This window comes from Hypanus sabinus, chromosome 4 (assembly GCF_030144855.1).
Source record: "Hypanus sabinus isolate sHypSab1 chromosome 4, sHypSab1.hap1, whole genome shotgun sequence".
Taxonomy (NCBI): domain Eukaryota; kingdom Metazoa; phylum Chordata; class Chondrichthyes; order Myliobatiformes; family Dasyatidae; genus Hypanus; species Hypanus sabinus.
Window position 1 is genome coordinate 72,205,338 of NC_082709.1, and position 23,461 is coordinate 72,228,798.

The window sequence follows — 23,461 nt, forward strand, 5'->3', positions numbered from 1 at the left end:
TCTTTAAATGTCCAGTATTTCTGCATTTCCTTTGGAACATCTTTTCTTTCTGCTGGCCATCCATTCATTGCAATGTCTCTTAGCATTTCAGGATCATCTGCAGTCGCTTTCCTGAACATGTTCAACTTCTCCTCAGAGTTGGGTAGCTGAAGTGTAATCCAGTTGACCTCCAGCTCTCTTCCTAGTAACTCTTTCTTTTGCTCTTTGAGGTAAGCACGGCTCAAAGCATCAGCGATGTGCAGTTCTTTTCCTGGCTTATAGGTGACTGTGAGAGTGTACCTCTGTAGCCTGAGAAGCATCCTTTGCAGCCTCATAGGAGCTTGATGAAGTGGCTTTTTGAAGATGCTCTCAAGTGGTTTGTGATCACTCTCAACCTGGATTTCTTTGCCACATGCATACTGGTGGAACTTCTCACTCCCATAAACTACGGCGAGTAATTCCTTCTCGATTTGTCAAAACTTTTCTTTTGTTCATCTTCCCAATGCCATTCAGTGTTGCTCTCTAGTAGCTTTCAAAGTGGAACGCTGACCTCCGATAAGTTGGGAATGAACTTGGCAAGATACTCTATCATGCCCATGAACCTCAATAGTCCTTGCTTGTCTTCAGGTGGTGGTAGCTGTATCACAGCCCTGACCTTTTCATTATCTGGTTTTAGCCCATCAGCACTGAGTACATGACCTATGTATTTGATCTCTGTAGTTTTGATCTTACATTTACTTTTGTTCAGTTTTAGGTTGTACATGCTCTCTCCAGGAGCTTCCTCAATCTCTGATCATGCTCCTCAATGGCGTCACCCCATATCAGCAAATCATCAATGATACTGACCACCCCATCCAGGCCTTCAATCATTTGTGCCACTGACCTCTGGAATACCTCTGATGCAGAAGTAATCCCAAAGGGTAGACGCAGGAAATGATATCTCCCTATGGGCATGTTGAAAGTGCATAATTTGGAACTTTCTTTATCCAGCTTGAACTGCCAGAAACATTGATTTGCGTCTAATACTGAAAAGTGTTTGGCATTAGGCACGCAGGAGACAACCTCTTCAACCGTGAGCAGAGGATAGTGCTGTCCTTTGATGGCTCGGTTGAGATCTTGTGGATCCATGCAAATCCTCATCTTTTTCTCTGTGACCACTATCACCATACTATTCACCCAGTTGGTCAGTTCTATTTCTCTCGTTATGACTCCGATCTGTTCCATTCTGTGTAGCTCCTCCACTACTCGATCCCTGAGAGCTACTGGAACCTTCCTCGGAGCATGCACGACTGGTGCAACAGTTGGATCAATCTGGATATGGTGTTTCCCTGGTAAACATCCTAGTCCAGAAAACAAGTCAGCAAAGTCTTTGAGAAAGTCATTTTCTTTCTCAGCACCATAGATTCACTTCACCAGGCCTAGCTCTATGCATGTTGCTCTGCCTAGTATTGCCAAAACATGCTGTTGCACAATCTCACACTCTATCTTGTGTTTCTGTCCTTTATACACACAGGTGAGTGTTTTCTTTCCCAATGATGCTGCCTTGTGGCCGAAATATCCAACAAGCTTGCAGATGGATTTTCTCAGTCTTCCTCTGATGTCCAGTGAGTTGAATGTTTCTGCTGACATTACATTACACTTCGCCCCAGTGTCAAACTTAAATGTCACATTCTTCCTGTTTATTATCAGAACTTGAGTCCAATCATCTTCATCCTCCATCTCTGTATTGTCAATGTTTTTGATGCATACCTCCTGTTCCACTTCAACTGTGCCAATGAACATGTCACTGTTGCTCTCACTCTGTTCCACAGCATGCATTTTCCTTGTATGCTCCTGCAATTCGCACATCTTTGCAAAGTGATTTCTTTTCTGGCATAACTCGCGTGTCTGACCAAAGGCTGGACATTTTCTGTATCCATGTTTATAGCCACATCTGTTGCAGTTAACTTCCTTTTGATCATCCTGTGGAACTGGTTTTGTCTTACTCTTGTCACTTTTCCCAGTTTTTATTTTGTGCACTTCAGTCTCTTCATTGAGCACTTTAACCTGACTTGACGTGATCTCACTAGCATGGCAAACATCAATTGCCTTTTCTAATGTAAGATCCACCTCTCTCAATAGCCTGCCTCTCACTTGATCATCTCGTATGCCACATACAATCCTGTCGCGTATTACAGAATCATGCAGTTATCTGAACTGTTCTTCAAACCTGTTTCATAGGCATCTGTGCTGTCTTTACGACAGTTATTTAGTTTATAATATTTTCGCTTAGTGATTCATTCAATAGTATTTTCTAGTTAGAATTAGAAGTGTTTAAAGTATATTCATTGCATGTAAAATATATCGGCATGCGATGACGTCACATCCGGTTTCGCCGCGTCTTGTGGGAAAACACCGGTTTGAAATTAGCGCGAGGGTGGGGGCTTTCCACGAGGCTCACCTGAGCACAAGCTGTTTGCAGGCATGAGAAATCACAGTGAGAGCAACGCTGTAAGTTAATAGATAATCGATATATTGAACTAAGATGTTAATGCTGATCCTGTTAGAGGTAACGACGGTAGATAATGTTTATGCTTTCGTTAGTTAAAGAGTCGCGGATAGTTTGCATGGAAGTGTATTTAAAGTAGTCAATGGAGCAGGTAAACTCTCCCTGTATACTGCACCTTAGTGTAATGTAGTTATAGTCACCTTTGCAAGTATTTACACTTGAAATGTGATATTAAGGAAGGAACAAATACTGTATCAATCTTGTATTGTTTTATCAACAGTTTTCACCATATGTTAATGTGAAGAGTGAACAGTAAATGGTTAATCTTACTGCGATCTGGTTTGCATTGGCTGTGGTTTATCCGGACGTTAAATTCGGCGTTTCGTTACACCCGAAGGAGAACGTTACAGTGAAAAGGCGGCATTATCAGGTGTTTCAAGTGCTGCAATGTCAGCTCAATCCAGCATCAAGTCGACGCCGCCCAGCGACAGGGGCAGTAAACCGACATCAAGTAAGCCCACCCGGGCGTTATCAGGTGTTCCAAGTGCTGCAATGTCAGCTCGATCCGGGATCAAGTCGATGGCGCCCAGCGACAAGGGCAGTAGAACAACATCAAGTAAGTCCACACAGGCAAGAGCCAAGGCAGAAGCCGCCAAGATGCGACTGCATTACACCAAACAAGAAGCAGTTTTGAAAATGAAACAGGCCACCAGAGAAGTCGAAATCCGGAAAGAAAAGGCCGCCAGAGAAGCCGAAAGGGCCGCCAGACAAAGAGAAGAGGCTGCCAGAGAAGCCGAAATCCAGAAAGAAAGGGCCGCCAGACAAAGAGAAGAGGCTGCCAGAGAAGCCGAAATCCAGAAAGAAAGGGCCGCCAGAGAAGCCGAAGAGGCTGCCAGACAAAGAGAAGAGGCTGCCAGAGAAGCCGAAACCCAGTTGGAAATGACAAAAATATCGACAGAGTTGCATGTGCTGCAGCTAGAAAGAGAAGGAGAAGCTGCCATGGTGGAAGCAGAGTACATAGAAGAAGCTGAAGGGTCGCGTGATCTGACCGAAACAAGTTCTGCTTTAGAAAGGACCAGACTGGAACGCACGAGCGACTATGTACAATATCAAGCAGACAGGCAGGCCCGTCTCCCCTCTCCATACCTATTCGATAACTTCCCCAGCTACGAGGAAGAGAATTTACCCTCGCGGCCCCGCGATGAAGTCAAGAATGAAAGAGCTGACAACCGATATACTTTGACACCAAAGTTACAAAGTTCGATGCGAAGAGACGCGGAGGTTGAATCCAGGATGGCAAATTCCATGAGAAACGTGCGTTCTCAGTCATATAGGCGTCAACGTACTTCTCCAGCCCGCATGCCGCTTGCAGCCGATCCCACGCTGCAGTATTTAGCACGACGGGATCTCGTCACTTCGGGTCTGTACCAGTTTGACGATAAACCCGAAAATTACCGTGCTTGGCTCTCCACATTCACCAACGTGATTGACGGGATCCAGCTCAGTGCAACCCAAAGATTGGACCTTATGGCGAAATGGCTGGGGAAAGAATCACGCGACCAGGTGAGACGCATGCGTTCAGTGTACATCAACAAACCTGAGCTAGCCTTAAGCGAAGCGTGGGAGAGACTTTGGGAGAGATATGGGGCCCCCGACATTATTGAAGCGGCGCTATATCGACGTCTGGAAAACTTTCCTAAGGTGTCAGCCAAAGATCACTTTAAGTTAAGAGAATTCGGAGATTTACTCATGGAGATCCAAGGCGCCAAAGAAGATGGCTATTCAGCTGGTCTAGTATTCCTAGATACTCCATCCGGGATTAGACCAATTGTGGACAAACTTCCATTTGGGCTGCAGGACAAGTGGCTGACTGTTGCCTCAGAGTACAAGGAAGACCACGATGGTCGATTTCCTCCCTTTAAGCACCTCACTAGGTTTGTGTGCAAGGAGGCGAAGAGGCGAAACGACCCTAGCCTTGTAGGTCCAGGAAGCAGTTCGATTTACACCAAGCCAGGCAGATCCGTTTCGAATGTTTTCAACATTGATAAACCCGTGTCAGTGCTCAAGACCGAAGCCCTTACAACTAACAACGACCCTGGCAAGTATTGTCCATCGCATAACAAACCTCACCCCCTGAAAGCATGCAGAATGTTTAGGGAAAAACCCCTTGAAGAGAGGACGGCTCTTCTCAAGGAGAAAAGAATATGTTTTAGATGCTGTTCCTCAACCTCTCACCTCGCCAGAGAGTGTACGATCGCCGTGAAGTGTCCGGAATGTGGCAGCCCAGATCACGTCGAGGCCATGCATCCCGACCTGTCACCACAAACCGAGAGCGCTCCTTCACCCCCACAACAGGACGGCGGGGAGGGAGAGGCTCACTCTAGGTCAATAGCTGTCAGCACGAACTGTACAGAAGTTTGCGGTCAAGCTCAGTCAAGTCGTTCTTGTTCCAAGATCTGCCTCACTAAGGTGTACCCTAAAGGAGCCAAAGACAAGGCCATCAAAGCCTATGTGATTCTGGATGATCAGAGCAATCGTTCACTAGTCAGTCCAGAGTTCTTTAAATTGTTCAACATTGAGAGTGAGCGGTTCCCATACTACCTCAAAACTTGCTCAGGCAACATGGAAACCCAAGGAAGGAAGGCAGAAGGCATCCAGATCGAGTCCCTGGATGGTAAAGTCGTCATCTGTCTCCCTCCGCTCTTAGAGTGCAATGAAATCATGAATAACCGCGCTGGGATCCCGACACCAAGTGCGGTGCTACACCAGCCGCATCTCCACCACATCGCCAAACACATCCCAGAACTGGATCCGAAAGCGGAAATACTCCTGCTATTAGGAAGAGATGTTATCCAGGTACACAAGGTTAGGCAGCAGATCAATGGACCACTCAACGCCCCCTTCGCGCAACGTCTGGATCTGGGCTGGGTGGTGATAGGAGAGGTGTGTCTCGGTGACGTACACAAACCGATGGTTAACACACTCAAGACCAATGTGCTAGAGAGTGGCCGCCATTCAATCTTTCAACCCTGCCCGAGTGTCCCGTGCATCAAGGAAGCACAACAAGGCGTTAACAAGCGCGAGGCAAGCGACGAGTCGCTGGGCCAGTCAGTCTTCGCTCTAACGAAGTATGACAACAAACTTGCACAATCAGCTCAAGATACCATTTCTTTAAAAATCAAAGACACCAAGGTCTTCAGAGATGAAGCAAATAATGGGGTTGCCCCATTGCCAATCAGAGAACCACGCCAGCGCTCACCAGATAACAAAGAGCAGGCAGTCAAACGGTTCACGTCCTTACGGAAAACCTGGAAAAGGAAACCTGAGATACAGCAACGCACCCGATTGGCCCACGAGGTACTGTGCACCCTAATGGCAGAGGTCACAGCCATTATAAACGCACAATCATTCCTACCTGTGTCTTCTGACCCAGAAAACCCCTTTATACTTTCGCCATCAACGCTCCTTACGCAGAAGGCAGGAGCACCTCCTCCACCAGGAGACTTCTCAGACAAGGATTTGTACACAAAGCAATGGAGACAAGTCCAGGCTCTGGCAAATCAGTTCTGGTCCCGCTGGAGACAGAAATATCTACCCTCGTTGCAACAGAGACGAAAGTGGACAGAACCCCGCAGGAATCTTCAAGTTAGAGACTTAGTCCTGCTCAGGGACAAGCAAGTCGCTCGCAACAGCTGGCCAACGGCCAGAATCACTGCTACATTCCCTATCGGGGATGGACATGTCAGGAAGATCGAATTGAAGACTACCGACCAAGGCGATGTGAAAATTTACCAAGGGCCAGTTACAGAAGTTATTCTACTTCTACCCAATGACTGATTAAGAGACTAAGTTTTGTACTCTGCTCATTGTGACCTTACGAAGGTCAAGCGGGGAGTGTGCTGTCTTTACGACAGTTATTTAGTTTATAATATTTTCGCTTAGTGATTCATTCAATAGTATTTTCTAGTTAGAATTAGAAGTGTTTAAAGTATATTCATTGCATGTAAAATATATCGGCATGCGATGACGTCACATCCGGTTTCGCCGCGTCTTGTGGGAAAACACCGGTTTGAAATTAGCGCGAGGGTGGGGGCTTTCCACGAGGCTCACCTGAGCACAAGCTGTTTGCAGGCATGAGAAATCACAGTGAGAGCAACGCTGTAAGTTAATAGATAATCGATATATTGAACTAAGATGTTAATGCTGATCCTGTTAGAGGTAACGACGGTAGATAATGTTTATGCTTTCGTTAGTTAAAGAGTCGCGGATAGTTTGCATGGAAGTGTATTTAAAGTAGTCAATGGAGCAGGTAAACTCTCCCTGTATACTGCACCTTAGTGTAATGTAGTTATAGTCACCTTTGCAAGTATTTACACTTGAAATGTGATATTAAGGAAGGAACAAATACTGTATCAATCTTGTATTGTTTTATCAACAGTTTTCACCATATGTTAATGTGAAGAGTGAACAGTAAATGGTTAATCTTACTGCGATCTGGTTTGCATTGGCTGTGGTTTATCCGGACGTTAAATTCGGCGTTTCGTTACACCCGAAGGAGAACGTTACAGCATCTATGGTCTCTGTTTGTCCTTGAGCCCTCGTGGAAAACATGTGTCAGATGTATGGTAGGTTTTTTCTCGGTTCGCAGTAATCTTGAAACTTTTTCTTCAACACTTCAATTTTATCTTGCTCATCATCTTGGAAGACAAACGTGTTGCAAACCTTTATTGCCTCTGCTCCAGCCACATGCAGAAACGTAGCACATCACTCTTTCTCTTTTTTTTGTAAGTTTTTTATTGAAGCTCATCATCAAACATTTCCATAAGATGTATTTCAGACATTGTACATATATATCATATAATCATATATATCACAAATCTCCACAAAGTATTTATCTGAGGTATACACTTACAGAAAAGAGTGGAAAGAAAAATCAAGCAAAAGGAAAGAACTATGTACAAGTAGGGAGTGATTTTTTTTTTACAACAGATCCTTTGATTTGTGAGAATAAAATCAGGCCTATGAGGCATTATGTAGTTAAACCATTTTTCCCAGTATGAATCAAATTGTTCCAGCTTATGATTAACAGATGCTGTTATCTTCTCCATTTTGTAAATGTCCATTGTAATTTCCATCCATGTATTTAAAGTTGGGCTTTCCTGTGATAACCATTTCCTAGTAAGAGTCTTTTTACCAGCCACCAGTAGCATATTCATTAAATATTTATCTCTTTTCAACCATTGTTGAGGTATATACCAAAAATATATGGTCTTACTCTCTAAGGGTATTTCACATTTAAAGATGTCTTGTAGGGTATTGTGTATCCCCCTCCAATAGTTTTTGATAACAGGGCAGTCTCAAAAAAATATGATAATGATTTGCATTTTGATTTCCACAATTTCTCCAGCAAACAGGGAGGTTACTATCATAATGGGATTTCTGAGAGGGTGTAATAAAATATCTTATCAAGTTTTTCCATCCAAACTCCCTCCATTTCTGTGAACTGGTACACTTCCATTGATACCTCCATATTGTCCATTCTTCCACAGATGTAATTATCCCTCCTTCCTTCTCCCATTTTGTTTTAATGTATGAAGTCGAATGTGTCTTAAGATTTGACTAACCCTTATACACACTTGAAATGATTCTACTACCATTATCTAAATTATATGCTTTTCTAAAGAGCTCTATCAGGCATATACTTGCCTTGGTTACATTTTTAAGCATCTTATTAACATATTGTCACATCTGTAAATACCGTAAAAATCTTGTTTTTCTAATAAGTGTTTCTCTTTAAGCATTTCAAAACTGAACAGTGTTCCTTCTTTCATTATGTTGCAAAGGACTGTTATTCCTTTAGCTGTCCAGTCCTTAAATCTAGCATCCAATTTATTTAGTGTAAAATCCAAGTCAAATGCACAGCATTTAAGAATTGCAATATCCCCCTCTAGATTATATTCTTTTATAGTAGTTTTCCATATTTTAAGAGTCAATTTCACCCATGGGTTATCAATAGTATTTATGTACCTTTGCAGGTTGTTATCAACCAAAACTGACTGTATGGGGATGGGAAGTACCCGCTCCTCAATGTTTTTCCATTGAGCGTCATATGATGGGTTGCACCAACATATCACAGCTCTCAACTGTGCTGCAAAATAATAATCTCTAAGAGAAAGTAGGCCCCATCCCCCCTTTTCCTTTGCTAATTGCAAAGTTTTGAGACAAACTCTAGGCCTTTTACCCTGCCAAATATACCTTGATAGCATCTTGTACCATTCATTGAATTGATTTTGATTAATCTTTATTGGTAGGGTCTGAAAGAGATATAACAGTCTGGGCAGTATATTCATTTTAATAGACTCAATCCTTGAACTGAGACTGAAAAAAGGAATCAGGTTCCATCTTGCCACATCTTCCTTAATTTTTTTATATAAAGGCTGATAATTATATTCTGATAATTTTGCCAAATCTTTTGGGATAATGATGCCCAAATATTTGAAAGACTCTGCGTGCCATGCCCAGGAGCATCGACTTTCAATTTCTCTTGGTGGGCTATAGCTATATGAAAGTAATTGGGTTTTATCTATGTTGATCTTGTATCCTGATAATTGACCATATTGTTCAGAGGATTGCATCAATTTAGGTGAATAGTATGTTGGTTGCCCTAGATAGATCAAAATGTCATCCGCATAACAAGCCAATTTATGCTCTGTCCCTTTAATAGTAATTCCCCTGATATCTTCATTTTGTCTGATGTATTGAGCTAATGGTTCCAGATATAACGCAAAGAGTAGTGGTGACCATGCACAACCCTATCTTGTGCTCCTTTCTGAGGCTTTATGGGTGGAAATGGGAAAAAAGATATAACCACATTAATGGGCTTTTGGGTATAGACCACCTAACAGTCCTTATAAATTAGAGGAACAAATTTGTAGAGAAATCGGAGACTGTTGCAAGAAACATAACGTTGCTATCGAAGGTGATTTTAACTTTCCACATCTTAACTGGGACTCTCATACTGGAAAAAGACTAGATTGGATAGAGTTTGTCAAATGTGTTCAGAAAAGTTTCCTTAACTTCCTTAATCAGGTTATTTCTTCAGCAGTTTGAACGGGCCACGACTGCACAAGCGCATGGAGGTCAGCCAATGAGAATTGTGAGAAGAGTTTAAAAAGAAGACAGATTTATACAGCAGGTGTCGGAGAAGCGGGCAACAGAGTAGAGAGAGATGGAGTAGGAAGGCTTTGGCTCAATAGGGCTTTGGCGATAAAGGGTCGAGGTGAGGTAGGTTATCTGTGTAGAGTACAGACAGAAGGGGAGTATGTGTGTGAGGCCGGTTTTCTGTGCTCGGTGTCAGATGTGGGAAGTCCTGGAGACTCCCAGCATCCCGGACGGCCACATCTGCACCAGGTGCGTCGAACTGCAGCTCCTTAGGGACCACATTAGAGAGCTAGTGACGCAGCTCGATGACCTTCGTCTAGTCAGGGAGAGGGAGGAGGTGATAGAGAGGAGCTATAGGTAGGCAGTCACACCAGGGCCTGGGGAGACAGATAAGTGGGTAGCAATCAGGAGAGGGAAGGGCAAGAGGCAGATGCTAGAGAGTACCCCAGTGGCTGTCCCCTTTGACAATAAGTACTCCTGCTTGGGTACTATTGAGGGAAATCCCCTACCTGGAGAAGCAACAGCGGTCGTGCCTCTGGCACAGAGTCCAGCCCTGTGGCTCAGAAGCGTAGGGAAAGGAAGAGGTTGGCAGTAGTGATAGGGGACTCTATAGTAAGGAGGTCAGACAGGCGATTCTGTGGACGCAAGAAAGAAACACGGATGGTAGTTTGCCTCCCAGGCACCAGGGTCCGGAATGTTCCTGATCGCGTCCATGATATCTTGATGTGGGAAGGAGAACAGCCAGAGGTCGTGGTACATATTGGTACCAATGACATAGGTAGGAAAAGGGAGGAGGTCCTGAAAACAGACGACAGACAGTTAGGAAGAAAGTTGAGAAGCAGCACCTCAAAGGTAGTAATCTCAGGATTACTGCCTATGCCATGTGACAGTGAGTATAGGAATACAATGAGGTGAAGGATAAATGCATGGCTGCGTGATTGGAGCAGGGGGAAGGGTTTCAAATTTCTGGATCATTGGGACCTCTTTTGGGGCAGGTGTGACCTGTACAAAAAGGTTTGAATCTCAGGGGGACCAATATCCTGGCGGGGAGGTTTGCTAAGGCTTTTGGGGAGAGTTTAAACTAGAATTGCTGGGGGGTGGAAACTGAACTGATGTGACAGAGGAAAGGGAGGTTGGCTCACAAATAGAGAAAGCTTGGAGACAGTACGGGAGGGAGGATAGACAGGTGATAGAGAAGGAACACACTCAGACCGATGGTTTGAGATGTGCCTACTTTAATGCCAGGAGTATTATGAGCAAAGCAGATGAGCTTAGAGCATGGATCAACACTTGGAGCTATCATGTTGAGACCATTACAGAGACTTGGATGGTGCAGGGGCAGGAATGGCTACTTCAAGTGCCAGGTTTTAGATGTTTCAGAAAGGACAGGGAGGGAGGCAAAAGAAGTGGGGGTGTGGCACTGTTGATCAGGGATAGTGTCATGGCTGCAGAAAAGGAGGAAGTCATGGAGGAGTTGTCTACGGAGTCTCTGTGGGTGGACGTTAGGAAAAGGAAGGGGTCAATAACTCCACTGGCTACCCAATAGTAACAGGGACATCGAGGAGTACATGGGGGTACTCAGGTACGTGGGTTAGTAAATTAGGGGTTTAAACCTAAAATTTTTCTGTAATTTTAGTTTGATGTGATTTTGGAAAAGTAGATAAAATAGCATTCAAAATGTTTCTAATCTGTAAAATCTGAAAAAATGTGATCTAGGCAAATTATATTTATTAGACAACTATTCAAAAGGCATGAGACAAAAGACATTTATTCATGTTATCCATGAATAAATCACGAAAACATGTTATTCCCTTCATTTTCCATAAAAGAAAAGCTTTATCAATTCTGGATGGTTGGAAGAAAAAATTAGATATAATAGGACTTGATAGGATAAATTTGTTCAATCCAAAAAATTTACAAAATTGAAACCATATTCATGTTGTATGTTTAGTAAATGGATTAGTTATTTGTTTATTCAGTAAGCTTTAGTAAGCGCAAAGGGAAGCGAGGCCCCTAAGATGGAAGCCAATGAGAACCCCTGTAATGACTCGCACTCAAGGTTCACCCATCATAGACAATGAATTTCATCCCAATCTTGTATCCAGAACATTAAATATCAAATATTAATTGCCCAACAATAGAATCTTGTTCAGCAATGCCAAACTGCCATCCTTTTTTGATTTCTGTAAATATTTCTTACTTAACCTAGGATTTTTATTCTGCCATAAATATAAAGAAATTTTAGAATCAGTAATATCAAGAAAGGATTTAGAAATGAAAATTGGTACCGCCTGAAATAGATATGGAAATTTAGGTAAAATAATCATCTTAATAGCATTAATTCTACCAATCAATGATAAGGACAATGGGGATCATTTAATAAGCAGTTGTTTAACATGATCAATTAAGGGTAAAAAGTTAATTTTAAATAGATCCTTATGCTTCTTAGTAATTTTAACACCCAAATAAGTAATCAGCAACCAGTTTGAATTGTGATTGTCTAAAGATTGGAACTTGCATATTTAATGGGAAAACTCACCCTTAGTAAGATTCAATTTATAACCAGAAAAACTACTAAACTGAGCAAGTTGTGATATTATTGCAGGGATGGATTTCTCTGGGTTAGAGATATATAATAACAGGTCATCTGCATATAGTGATACCTTATGCGTCCGATTCCCACAAATAATGCTAAATATATTGGGTGAATCATGAAGAGCAATTGCCAAGGGCTCCAAGGCAATATCAAGGACTTAAAGGACAGCCTTGTCTAGTACCTCGAAAAAGCCTGAAAAAGCGGGATCTCTGATTATTGGTAAGTACAGAAGCCAAAGGTATATGATATATCAATTTAATCCAAGATATGAATTTTGGGCTAAAATTATATTTCTCAAGCGTGTTAAATAAATATTCCCATTCAACTCTATCAAACACCTACTTGGTGTCAAGCAAAATAACACATTCTGGAGTTTTAGATGAAGAAGTATATACAATATTCATTAACCTCCTAACATTAAAATACGAGTGACACTTTTTAATAAATCCTGTCTGGTCATCAGAGACAATTTGTGGCAATACATTTTCCAACCTAATTGCCAATATTTTGGAAATGATTTTGGAATCCACATTCAACAAGGATATAGTTCTATATGATGCACATTCAGTGGGGTCTTTATCTTTTTTAGGATTTAAAGAAATAGATGCTTCATAAAAGGATTGTGGTAATTTACCTATAAATAAGGCATCATTAAATATTCTTCATAACCAAGGAAAATGTAGATTTGAAAAAGATTTTTAAAATTCTATTGTATTGCCATCCAAACCAGGTGCTTTACCAGAATTCATCGAAGAAATTGCTTTCTTTATTTCTTCTTCCATGATGGGTGCATCTAATGCTAAATGTTCATTAAGTGGTAATTTCAGAATATTCAATTTCCTTAAAAATTCATGCATTATGGTAGAATCATTGGGGAATTCTGATTGGTATAAAGAGGTATAGAATTCTTGAAAAGATTTATTAATTTCATCATGGTCAGTCGTCAAAATACCATCCCGTTTACGAACATTAATAATCTGACATTTAGCCAAAGTAACTTTTTGGCCAGTAATTTATCTGATTTATCACCATATATGTAAAATAACTCTTAGTTTTAAGAAATTGATTTTCAATCAGAGATGTTAATAACAAACTGTGTTGCATCTGAAGTTCAACTCTCTTTTTATAAAGCTCAAGATTAGAAGCAGCAGAATATTTTTTATCAATTTCTTGTCAACCAATGTACATATTTCATTATTAATTCATTTTTCAATCCGGCAGAATATGAAATAATTTGCCCACGGATGTATACTTTAAAAGTATCCCATAATATCCCACTTGAAATTTCTTCCATAAAGTTAATTGAAAAGAAAAAGGCAATCTGTTCTTTAATAAAGTTAGCAAAGTTTAAGTCCTGAAGTACAGCAGAATTGAACCGCCATTGTCTAGCACTAAAAGTTACATCAGTTAATTTGATTGATAGTTTCAAGGGTGCATGATCAGAAACAGCGATTGCATCATACTCACAGGCAGTAACAGACGGAACTAATTGAGATTCGATAAAAAAGTAATCAATTCTAGAGTATTTATGATATACGTGAGAAAAGAATGAGAACTCTTTATCATTAGGTTATAAAAACCTCCAAATTTCTAAAATTCCGGAGTCAACTAAAAAGAAACTAATAAAAATAGCGGATTTGTTTGGAAGTACCTAATTTGATGCAGACCTGTCCATCAAGGGATACAGGCAACAGTTAAAACCTCTGCCCATTATCAACGTATATTCATTTAAATTAGGAAGAGATGCAAATAAATGCTTAAAGAATTCAGGATAGTCAGCATTTGGTGCATAGATATTAACCATAACAACTTTTTGATTATAAAGTAAACCAGTAATTAATAGAAATCTACCATTCAGGTCTGAGATTGTTTCATAGTGAACAAATGAAATTGAGGAGTCTATAAAAATAGATACACCTTTCACCTTAGCCTGTGAATTAGAGTGAAATTGTTAGCCTTTCCAAAACCTAAAAAATGCTGATTATCCTCTTTACTCACATGAGTTTCCTGGTCTAAACTAATCTGAGCATTCAATCTATTAAAAACTTTTAAAATCTTCTTCCTTTTAATCGGATGATTCAAACCATTAGTATTCCATGAGACAAAGTTAATAATATTATCCATTTTATTTGAATAAACCATATGGTATGTAAAGGGTTATCTTTACTGCATAAAAAACTCATGAATCAGGAAGAGGGAAAAAGGTTTAAAGGGGAAAGTTAGGACAATTCAGACATATTTGTAGTTTCAGATCAGCCCAGATGAAAAAAACTAAACTAAAAATAGCCCCACCCCTCACCCACAAAAGCCCAAAAACTAGCCAATAAACACCCAGAAAGCTAACTAGAAATTCCTCTACCCCCACGCTCTTGAAGGCAAATCTCCAAAATTGAAAAAAATGCAAAATATCACCCATAGTCAAAACATTGAAAAAAGAATGCCATAAAAAACACCAAACAAATGTAAAAAACAGCTATTTGCAAAACATTTTGAAAGGCAAAATCTTGAAAAGTGAAACAGAATACAATCTTATTAATATTTCAGGGAAAAAACAATCAAACACCAGATCTGATTCTTAATTATTTTCAAAAATGAACAATTGAAAATAATAAAATAAGATAATAAAGAAAAAAAGTATTTTAACATAGAAGCATGATAAACATCCATACTCCAAAACAAAGTAGGAGTGTTATCAAATCAAGTGCAAAAATCTTCAAACTTTAAAAGTCCAGATCTATGAACTGGTTATTAACTTATAAACCAAATGAATATAGACATGAAAAAAATTGAGTAGATTGCAAAATGCCACCAATAGTCAAAACATTGAGAAAGGAATGCCATAAAAAACACCAAATAAATGTTTAAAAAAATCAGCTGTTTGCAAAACATTTTGAAAGGTGAGAACTTGAAAAGTGAAGCAGAATACAATCTTATTAATATTTCAGGGGAAAAATAATTAATCACCAAATCAAATTCTTAATTATTTTCAAAAACAAACTATTGAAAATAATGAAATAAAATAATAAAGGGAAAAAAGGAACTTTAACTTAAAAGCATTTAAACATCCATTCTCCAAAACAGAGTATGAGTGTTATCAAACCAAGGGCAAAAATCTTCAAACTTCAAAAGTCCAGATGTACGAACTGGTTATTAACTTATAAGCCAAAAGAATACAAAGAAACAGTAAATTTATTAGACAGCTGGGATGGAACGTTGGTCCTCAAGGAATTGATGAGCTTCTTCTGTGGATTTAAACCATTTACATGATTTGTCAGGCAGAACAACCCTTAAACAAGCTGGAAATAGCAGAGCTGGTTGAAACTTGCTTTGATAAAGCTCAGACATCTCTGGTTTAAAAAGCGATCTTTCTCGCATTACCTCAGGACAGTAGTCTTCAACCAGATGAAATTTGAGGTCTCCGTGTTCAATAACCCCTTTCTGATGGGCAATTCGAATTAAATGCTCCTTGGTATGGACATAGTGGAATCGGAGTATACCAGGTCGAGGCTTCAACTCTTTAGGAGGTTTTGCTCTTAAAGCACGGTGGGCACGGTCAAGAATAAGGGTAGCAGAGAGTGCTTCAGAGCTGAACACGTCCATTAAAAATTGAGAAAAGAATTTAGTAAGGTCACCACTCTCAACATCTTCACGGAGTCCTATTATTCGCAGGTTGTGTCTATGACTGCAACTTTCCAGGTCAATAATCTTGAGTTTATACTGTTCTAGTGTTTAAGTGTTTGAAGTTAATTTCTTTTCCAATACATCCAATCTACGATCTCTGTCTTCCAGCTTTATCGAGTTCAGAAATTTGTCGTTGTTGTTTTTCACTCTCCTGCGTAAGTGCTCCCAGTCTGCTTTCGATCTCCTTTAACAATGCTTCCAAAGTAGAAAATGTTTTATCGACTTTATCATCCAGGAGCTTTGACATAGCCTCCAAAGAGAGTGGAGACTGTTTAGGTTGTTTGGAGTCACATTCTTTCCTTCCACTTCCATTACCGGATTCCTTGCCTTTGGCTGATGCCATTTGCCCTCTGGTATTCATTTCCACCGACTAAAAATCAAAGTTCAGGCATATAAAAATGTCATAAACACTTTAATATAGATAGTGAAAGGGTGGTAAAAAAAATTGAAAAATGAACGGAGCAAAGCCAAAATGCAACTTACTCCATCTAGTGCCCCAAGAGAACTTTGGTGGTGATTTCTCGCAGTGCAAATTGGGCTTCAGCTTTCACAAATTATGCAACGGCATTTTTCTCCCAAGACACTGGCAGTTTCAAAGCGACTGATTGGCCAACGTATCCAATAACTCTGGAATCGCCCTAGAGTTTCAGTTACCAATGCAGGTTTTCACAAACAAAACAAAGTGAGGCATTTTATGTAAAAAAAAAATCATAGCAACTCATTTATTGTACTCCAAACACTAAACACAAAAAGCACAGTAACAGAACCTCTCTGACTGTGGGCTTGTGACTCGTAGAGTGCCGCAGGGATTGGAGCTGGGATCCATTGTTGTTTGTCATCTGTATCAATGATCTGGATGATAAATACTGTGGTAAACTGGATCAGCAAATTTGCAGATGACACCAATACTGGGGCAGTAGTTGACAGTAAGGAAGATTATTAGAGCCTGTAGCAGGATCTGGACCAGCTGGAAAAATAGGCTAAGAAATGACAGATGGAATTTAGTGCAGACTGTTACATACCTCGTGGGTATCTTGTGACTGTCACATGACCATGATGTAATTGAGTCTCTGCTGAGCATGATGTAATGGTCTTGTGATGGTGGAGTGATGTAATTTTCCCGCCAGTGAGAGGTCATGTGATGGCCTGTTTCAACAGGTATAAAAGGGGAAAGCCTTGCTGTGACGCAGGTCAGTTCATGGCTTAATTCGTCAGTGATTCCATTATGCTGCGTATTCATCTCATGACGCAGTTTTGTTTTAAAGTGGAGATTTACTTTCTGCCTTAAGTCTCAAAGGTTATTGCTGGCAGTTTAGTCCAGTGGGAGAGTGAAGATATATGGAAGTACAGAGACCCAAAGGATTGAGTAAAGTTGGTGTCATCAGTAATACAAGATTGACCTTATTGAATCCTCATTCGGAAGAGATAGTAACCTGCATCCGAGATAGTTCCTGCTGTAAGAGCAGAAAGGGCTGGACACAGCGTTTCACCAAAGAAAGGTCAGTGCCTTTAAGCCATTTTATTTCCTTCATTTTGAATCCTTCAGGCAAGGCATTTTTCGCCTGGGATCAGCAGTAACGTCATGTCATCGAGGAATTTGTTACTTCAGGAAAGTCTCTCCTAATTCACTGTGTAAATCATTGGGACTTTTGCATTTATCGCTTTAAGAACTGTTCAAGTTGCCATATAGCAGTTAACTTCCGGTTAAGTTAGTCATTTGTTTACTTTTCATTTTTATTAAGCAGTATTTAATAAATGTTTTATTTGTTTATAAACAAAACCTGTCTCAATATTATATTCATTGATGCTGGATCATAACAAGACAAGTACAAAGTTTTGCATTTCTGTAGGACCAACCAGGGGAGGTCTTACAGAACGGTAGGACGGTAGGGCACTGTAGCAGGATCTGGACCAGCTGGAAAAATAGGCTAAGAAATGACAGGTGGAATTTAGTGCAGACTGTTACATACCTCGTGGGTATCTTGTGACTGTCACAAGACAATGATGTAATTGAGTCTCTGCTGAGCATGATGTAATGGTCTTGTGATGGCGGAGTGATGTAATTTTCCCGCCAGTGAGAGGTCATGTGAACGGTAGGGCACTGAAGAGTGCGGTTGAATAAAGGGATCTGGGAATACATGTCCATAACATATTGAAAGGGGTGGCACAGATAGGTAGGATTGTAAAGAGTGCTAAGGGCATATTGGCCTTTATAAATCAAAGTATTGAGTACAGGAGTTGGGATGTTATGTTGAAATTGTATAAGATGTTAGTGAGGCCTAATTTGGAGTATAGTGTGCAGTTTTGGTCACTGACTTATAACAAAGATGTAAATAAGGTGAAAATAGTACAAAGAAAATTTACAAGGATGTTGTTGGAACTGGAGGACCAGAGTTTCAGAGGAAGATTAAATAGGTTAGGACTGTTGAATAGGTTAGAATGTAGAAGAGTGAGGAAGATTTGATAGAGGTATACAAAATTATAGATTGGGGTATAGATGGGGTAAATGCAAGCAGGCTTTTTCCACTGAGGTTGGGTGAGACTACAACGAGAAGTCATTGGTTAAGGGCAAAAGGTGATGTTTGAAGGGGCACTTCTTCACTCAGAGGGTTGTGAGAGTATGGATGTGAGCTTGATTTTAATGTTTAAGAGAAGCTTGTGTAGGTACATGGGTATGAAGGGCTATGGTCCAGGTGCAGACCAATGGGATGAGGCTGTTTAAAGTTCAAAACATTCAAAGTTCAAAATAAAATTTATTATTAGAGTGCATACAAATCACCACATACAGCCTCGAGATTCTTTTCCTGAAGGCATACTTAGCAAATGTATAGAATAGTAAAGTAAACTGTAAACAAACTGTGCAAATGCAGATATAAATAAATAGCAATAAACAATTAGTTTGAAGTAACCATATAATTGATTTACTTGTTTACTATATTAAGTTTTATTTAATTTATTATTTTTTCTCTCTGCTAGATTATGTACTGCATTGAACTGCTGCTGCTAAGTTAACAAATTTCACATCACATGCCGGTGATAATAAACCTGATTCTGATTCTGATATAACAGAGTCCTTAAATGAGTGTAGTTACCCCATTTCATTCAAGAGCCTGGTGATTGAGGGATTGTTCTTGAATCTGGTGGTGCAAGTCCAGAGGCTTCTGTACCCTCTACCTGATGGCAGCAGTGAGGAAAGGTCAAGGCCTGGGTGGTGAGGATCTTTGATGACGGAGGCTGCTTTTCTATGGCAATGTTTCATGTAGACGTGCTCAATGGCTGGTCCAATGTATTGGACCGAATCCACTACCTTTTGTAGAATTTTCCACTCAAAGGCATTGGTATTCCAGACCAGGCCATTATGCAGCCAGTCAGCACACTTTCCACCACACATCTATAGAAGTTTGCCAAAGTTTTGGATGACATGCCAAATCTCCGCAGTCTCCTGTGGAAGTAGAGGCACAGTTGTGCTTTCTCCACAATTATACTTGTACGATGGGTCCAGGACAGGTCTTCTGAGATAGTGACACACAGGAACTTAAAGTTACAGACCCTTTCCACCTCTGGTCCTCCAATAATTACTGGCACATGGACCTCTGGTTTCCCTCTCCTGATGTCTACAATCAGTTCCTTGGTCTTATTGACATTGAGTGAGAGGTTGTTGTTATTAAACTACTCAGCCAAATTTTCTGTCTCCCTCCTGTATGCTGATTCATCAGCATTTTGGATACAGCCCACAACAGTGTCATCAGCAAATTTGTACAGTATATGGTGTTGAAGATGTATTTAGTCTCACAGTCACATAGAAACATAGAAAACCTACAGCACAATACAGGCCCTTCAGCCCACAAAGTTGTGCCCAACATGTCCCTACCTTAGAAATTACTGGGCTTACCCATAGCCCTCTATTTTTCTAAGCTCCATGTACCTATCCAAAAATCTCTTAAAAGACCCTATTGTAACCGCCTCCATTACCATTGCCGGCATGCACTCACCACTCTCTGAGCAAAAAAGTTACCCCTGACATCTCCTCTGTACCTACACCCCAGCACCTTAAACCTGTGTCCTCTTGTGGCAACCATTTCAGCCCTGGGAAAAAGCCTCTGACTATCCACACAATCAATGCCTCTCATCATCTTATGCACCTCTATCAGGTCACCTCTCATCCTTCGTCACTCCTAGAAGAAAAGGCCAAGTTCACTCAACCTATTCTCATAAGGCATGCTCCCCAATCCAGGCAACATCCTTGCAAATCTCCTCTGCACCCTTTCTATGTTTTCCACATCCTTCCTGCAGTAAGGCGACCAGAACTGAGCACAGTCACAGATATAAAGCGAGTAGAGCAGGAGGCTAAGTACTCATCCCTGCAGTGCTCCTGTGCTGATGAAGATTGTGGAGGAGATGTTATTGCCAATCCAAACTGACTGCAGTCTGCAAGTGAGGAAATCCAGGATCCAATTGCACAAGGGGGTATAAAGGACCAGGTCTTGGAGTTTACTGATTAGTTTTGAGGGGATGATGGTGTTAAATGCCAAGTTGTAATCGATGAAGAACACCTTGATGTATGCATCTTTGCTGTCCAAATGATCCAGAGTTATGTGAAGAGCCAATAAGACAGCATCTACTGTAGACCTGTAGACCTGTTGCTTTGATAGATGAATTAAAGCAGATCCAAGTTAAGACAGGAGTTTGTATGCTTCCACACCAGCCTCTCAAAACACTTCATCAATGTTTAAATGGTTCAGCACATACTAGATGGGCTGAAGGGCCTGTTTCTGTATTGTACTTTTCTATGACTCTACATACCAACTTGAGATTAATTTTCTTGCAGGCATTCACAGTGGAACAAGGAAATACAATGGAATCAATAAAAACGACGCACAAAGACTGACAAAAGTCAATGTGCAAAAGAAGGCAAACCGCAAAATATAATTGTAATGCCTGAGTTCACATCTGTACTGTTATGCTATAGCTCTGAGAGAGCGATTTGCTCTGCTTTCAGCCTATGTGGGTTATTGTTGAAGATAAAGGATGATGTGGAATGTGTGCCATCCAATTATCCAGAGGTTTTTTCTTGGTGAGGAACAATAAGGTCGAGCTTGGGCTGGTGTATGGCGGGAGATGAAGAGAAAAGATGCTGGGGATTAATTCCTTTAATATAATATAATATAATTCCTTTAATCATATACAGTGTACCGTCTGTTATTTCGTGGCATTAATTTGTAACAGGGTAGCAAATTACACAGCATCCACATAGACTAGGTTTTGGGGTGAGGTGACCCATCTCAATCTCTTTAGCTTGTCTGGACGTGAGTGTCTTCTCTAGACTTACACAGCCAAGGAAACCAGGTGCTTCATCATCATCATCATAATAAATAAATAAATACATAAATAAATACTACTGAGATCATTAGTTGTAGAGTCTTGGAAAGTGAGTCCATAGGTTGTGGAATTGGTTCAAACATTGAGGTCCCATACACTGACAACCCTCTGCATGAAGAAGTTGAACCTCTGGTCACTTTAAAATTATTCCCCCTCATCTTAAATCTGTGCCCTCTAGTTTTTGTATTCCTTTTCTCTGGCAAAAAGACTGAGAGCTCTATCCAGATCTAATCCCTTCATGACTTTACATACTGCTATAAGCTGACCCTGCAGTCTCCCACACTGCAATGACTAAGGTGCCAGCCTACCCAACCTCAAACCCTCAAGTGCTAACAACATTCCTGTGATGGCAATGTAGCGTAGCAGATAGTGACATGCTTTACTGCGCTAGCTGTAAGATCGGCACTCAGTTCCCTCCGCTGTCCGTAAAGCGCTTGTACGTTTTCCTCCCGACTGTGCGAGTTTCCTCTGGGCACTCCGTTTTCCTCCCACATCCCAAAGACGTATGGGTTAGGGTTAGTGAATTGTGAGCATGCTCTGTTGGCGCCTAAATCGTGGTGAAGGTTGCGGGCTGCCATCAGCGTAATCTGATTTGATTTGATGCAAAACAACGCATTTCATTGTACATTATTTTTCGATCTACGTATGACAAATAAAGCTAATGTCTCTTTCTCTTTCTTTAAATCTCCTTTGCACTCTTTCCAGCAAAATAATGTCCTTTCTATAACAAGATAACCAGAATTGTACACAATACTCCAGGTGCATCCCATCCAATATCTCGTGAAACTGCAACATAATGTACTAACTTCCATACTTACTGCCCTAACTGATGAAGGCTTGCGTGACAAAAAGCCTACTTGTGATCACCCTATTTGTCACACCACTTTCAGGGAGCCACGTACGTGTACTCCAAATACTGGCATTGGGGGCAGTCCAGAAGAGACTGTCCAGACCACTTCCTGGGATGGAAAGAAACCAAAGAAACCAAAGAAATCAGATCTACACACTTTGGAGTTTAGGAGAATGAGGTGAGATCTTATTGAAACACCTAACATCCTTTGGAAACACAACAGAATAGATGTGCAGATGATTCTACTTAAGATAATTTCCACTAATTTCCACCCTTCTGCTGAGCCCTGACCATCAGCTCCAAACCTCTATGTCCATAAATCCAAGCAGTTTCCAAGATGGCAGCATGATGCAGCGCCACTCCAGGAATGAATTTCTGTTCTCTGTAAGTAGGGGCCGTGTACAATCCTGATTTGATGGAGATGGACGTGTGAAGCACGGAGGAACACCTGGTGGAACTTTTGAAATGCCTGTTTCGCTGCCACTGCTACTGTGCGATCGGAGAAATCTCCGGGAGGAAGGCCCGGAATCCTCGGCTTTGCCTGTTGCTTGGCGGCCGGGGCCGGGGTCGAAGTGCTCGGCAGAGATGGTGCTCGGTGCTTGGTGTTGGAGGGCTGGTTGGAGGCTCGAAGTTTTTGGATGGACTCAGAGTTGGCTGTGGTCGGGGCTCCCAGAGTGCTGTATCGGCAAGCTGCGGCACTGGAGGTTAATGGCAGGAAGAGTTTTTCTTCCTTCTACCGTCTGCGTGAGATGATGGGCTGTTGGGACTTTGAGACTTTCTTTTAAACCGTGCCATGGACTGCCCTTTATCAGATTACAGTATTGCTTTGTACTGTTGAAACTGTGTTATAATTATGTGGTCTTTGTCAGTTAGTCTTTTATCAATTATGGTATTGTCTGCACTGTTGAAACTGTATGTTAACTATAACTATATGTAACTGTGTGGTTTTGTGTAGGTCTTGTAGCTTTAGGTTTGTCTGATGGGTTTGTATTTCCTTTCTGGGGAACGTGCTAAGATGGTAGCGTGATATCAATACGCAGCAGCCTCTCCGGACTCTGGATTGGGGGTTACCAAACATTATGTGGTTTTTCTTGTGTGGTCTGTTTTGTGCTTTTTCGTGATATCATTCCGGAGAACATTGTCGCATTTTTTAACAGCATTGTACTTGTGTTTTATAAATGATAATAAACTGAATTTCTGAATCTGAATCTGAACTTGGGCTACTTGACCCATCGAGACCTTTCCGCCATTCTGTCATGGCTGATTTATTATTCCACTCAACCCCATTCTTCTGCCTTCTAATGGTAGCCTTTGACCCCCCCCCCTT

General features: G+C 40.9%; 1 protein-coding gene and 1 pseudogene across 1 annotated transcript in view; one reads left to right on the forward strand and one right to left on the reverse strand.

Moving 5' to 3' along the window:
* Nucleotides 1-729: 729 nt before the first annotated feature.
* Nucleotides 730-16,248, reverse strand: LOC132392126 (uncharacterized; annotated as a pseudogene).
* LOC132392287 (cytotoxic T-lymphocyte protein 4-like) overlaps nt 7,057-23,461 on the forward strand; it is a 48,502-nt gene continuing 32,097 nt past the window's right edge. The window contains exon 1 of the mRNA XM_059966109.1: nt 7,057-7,092. The gene's annotated coding sequence lies outside the window, so the exon portion shown is untranslated. The remainder of the gene's footprint in view (nt 7,093-23,461) is intronic.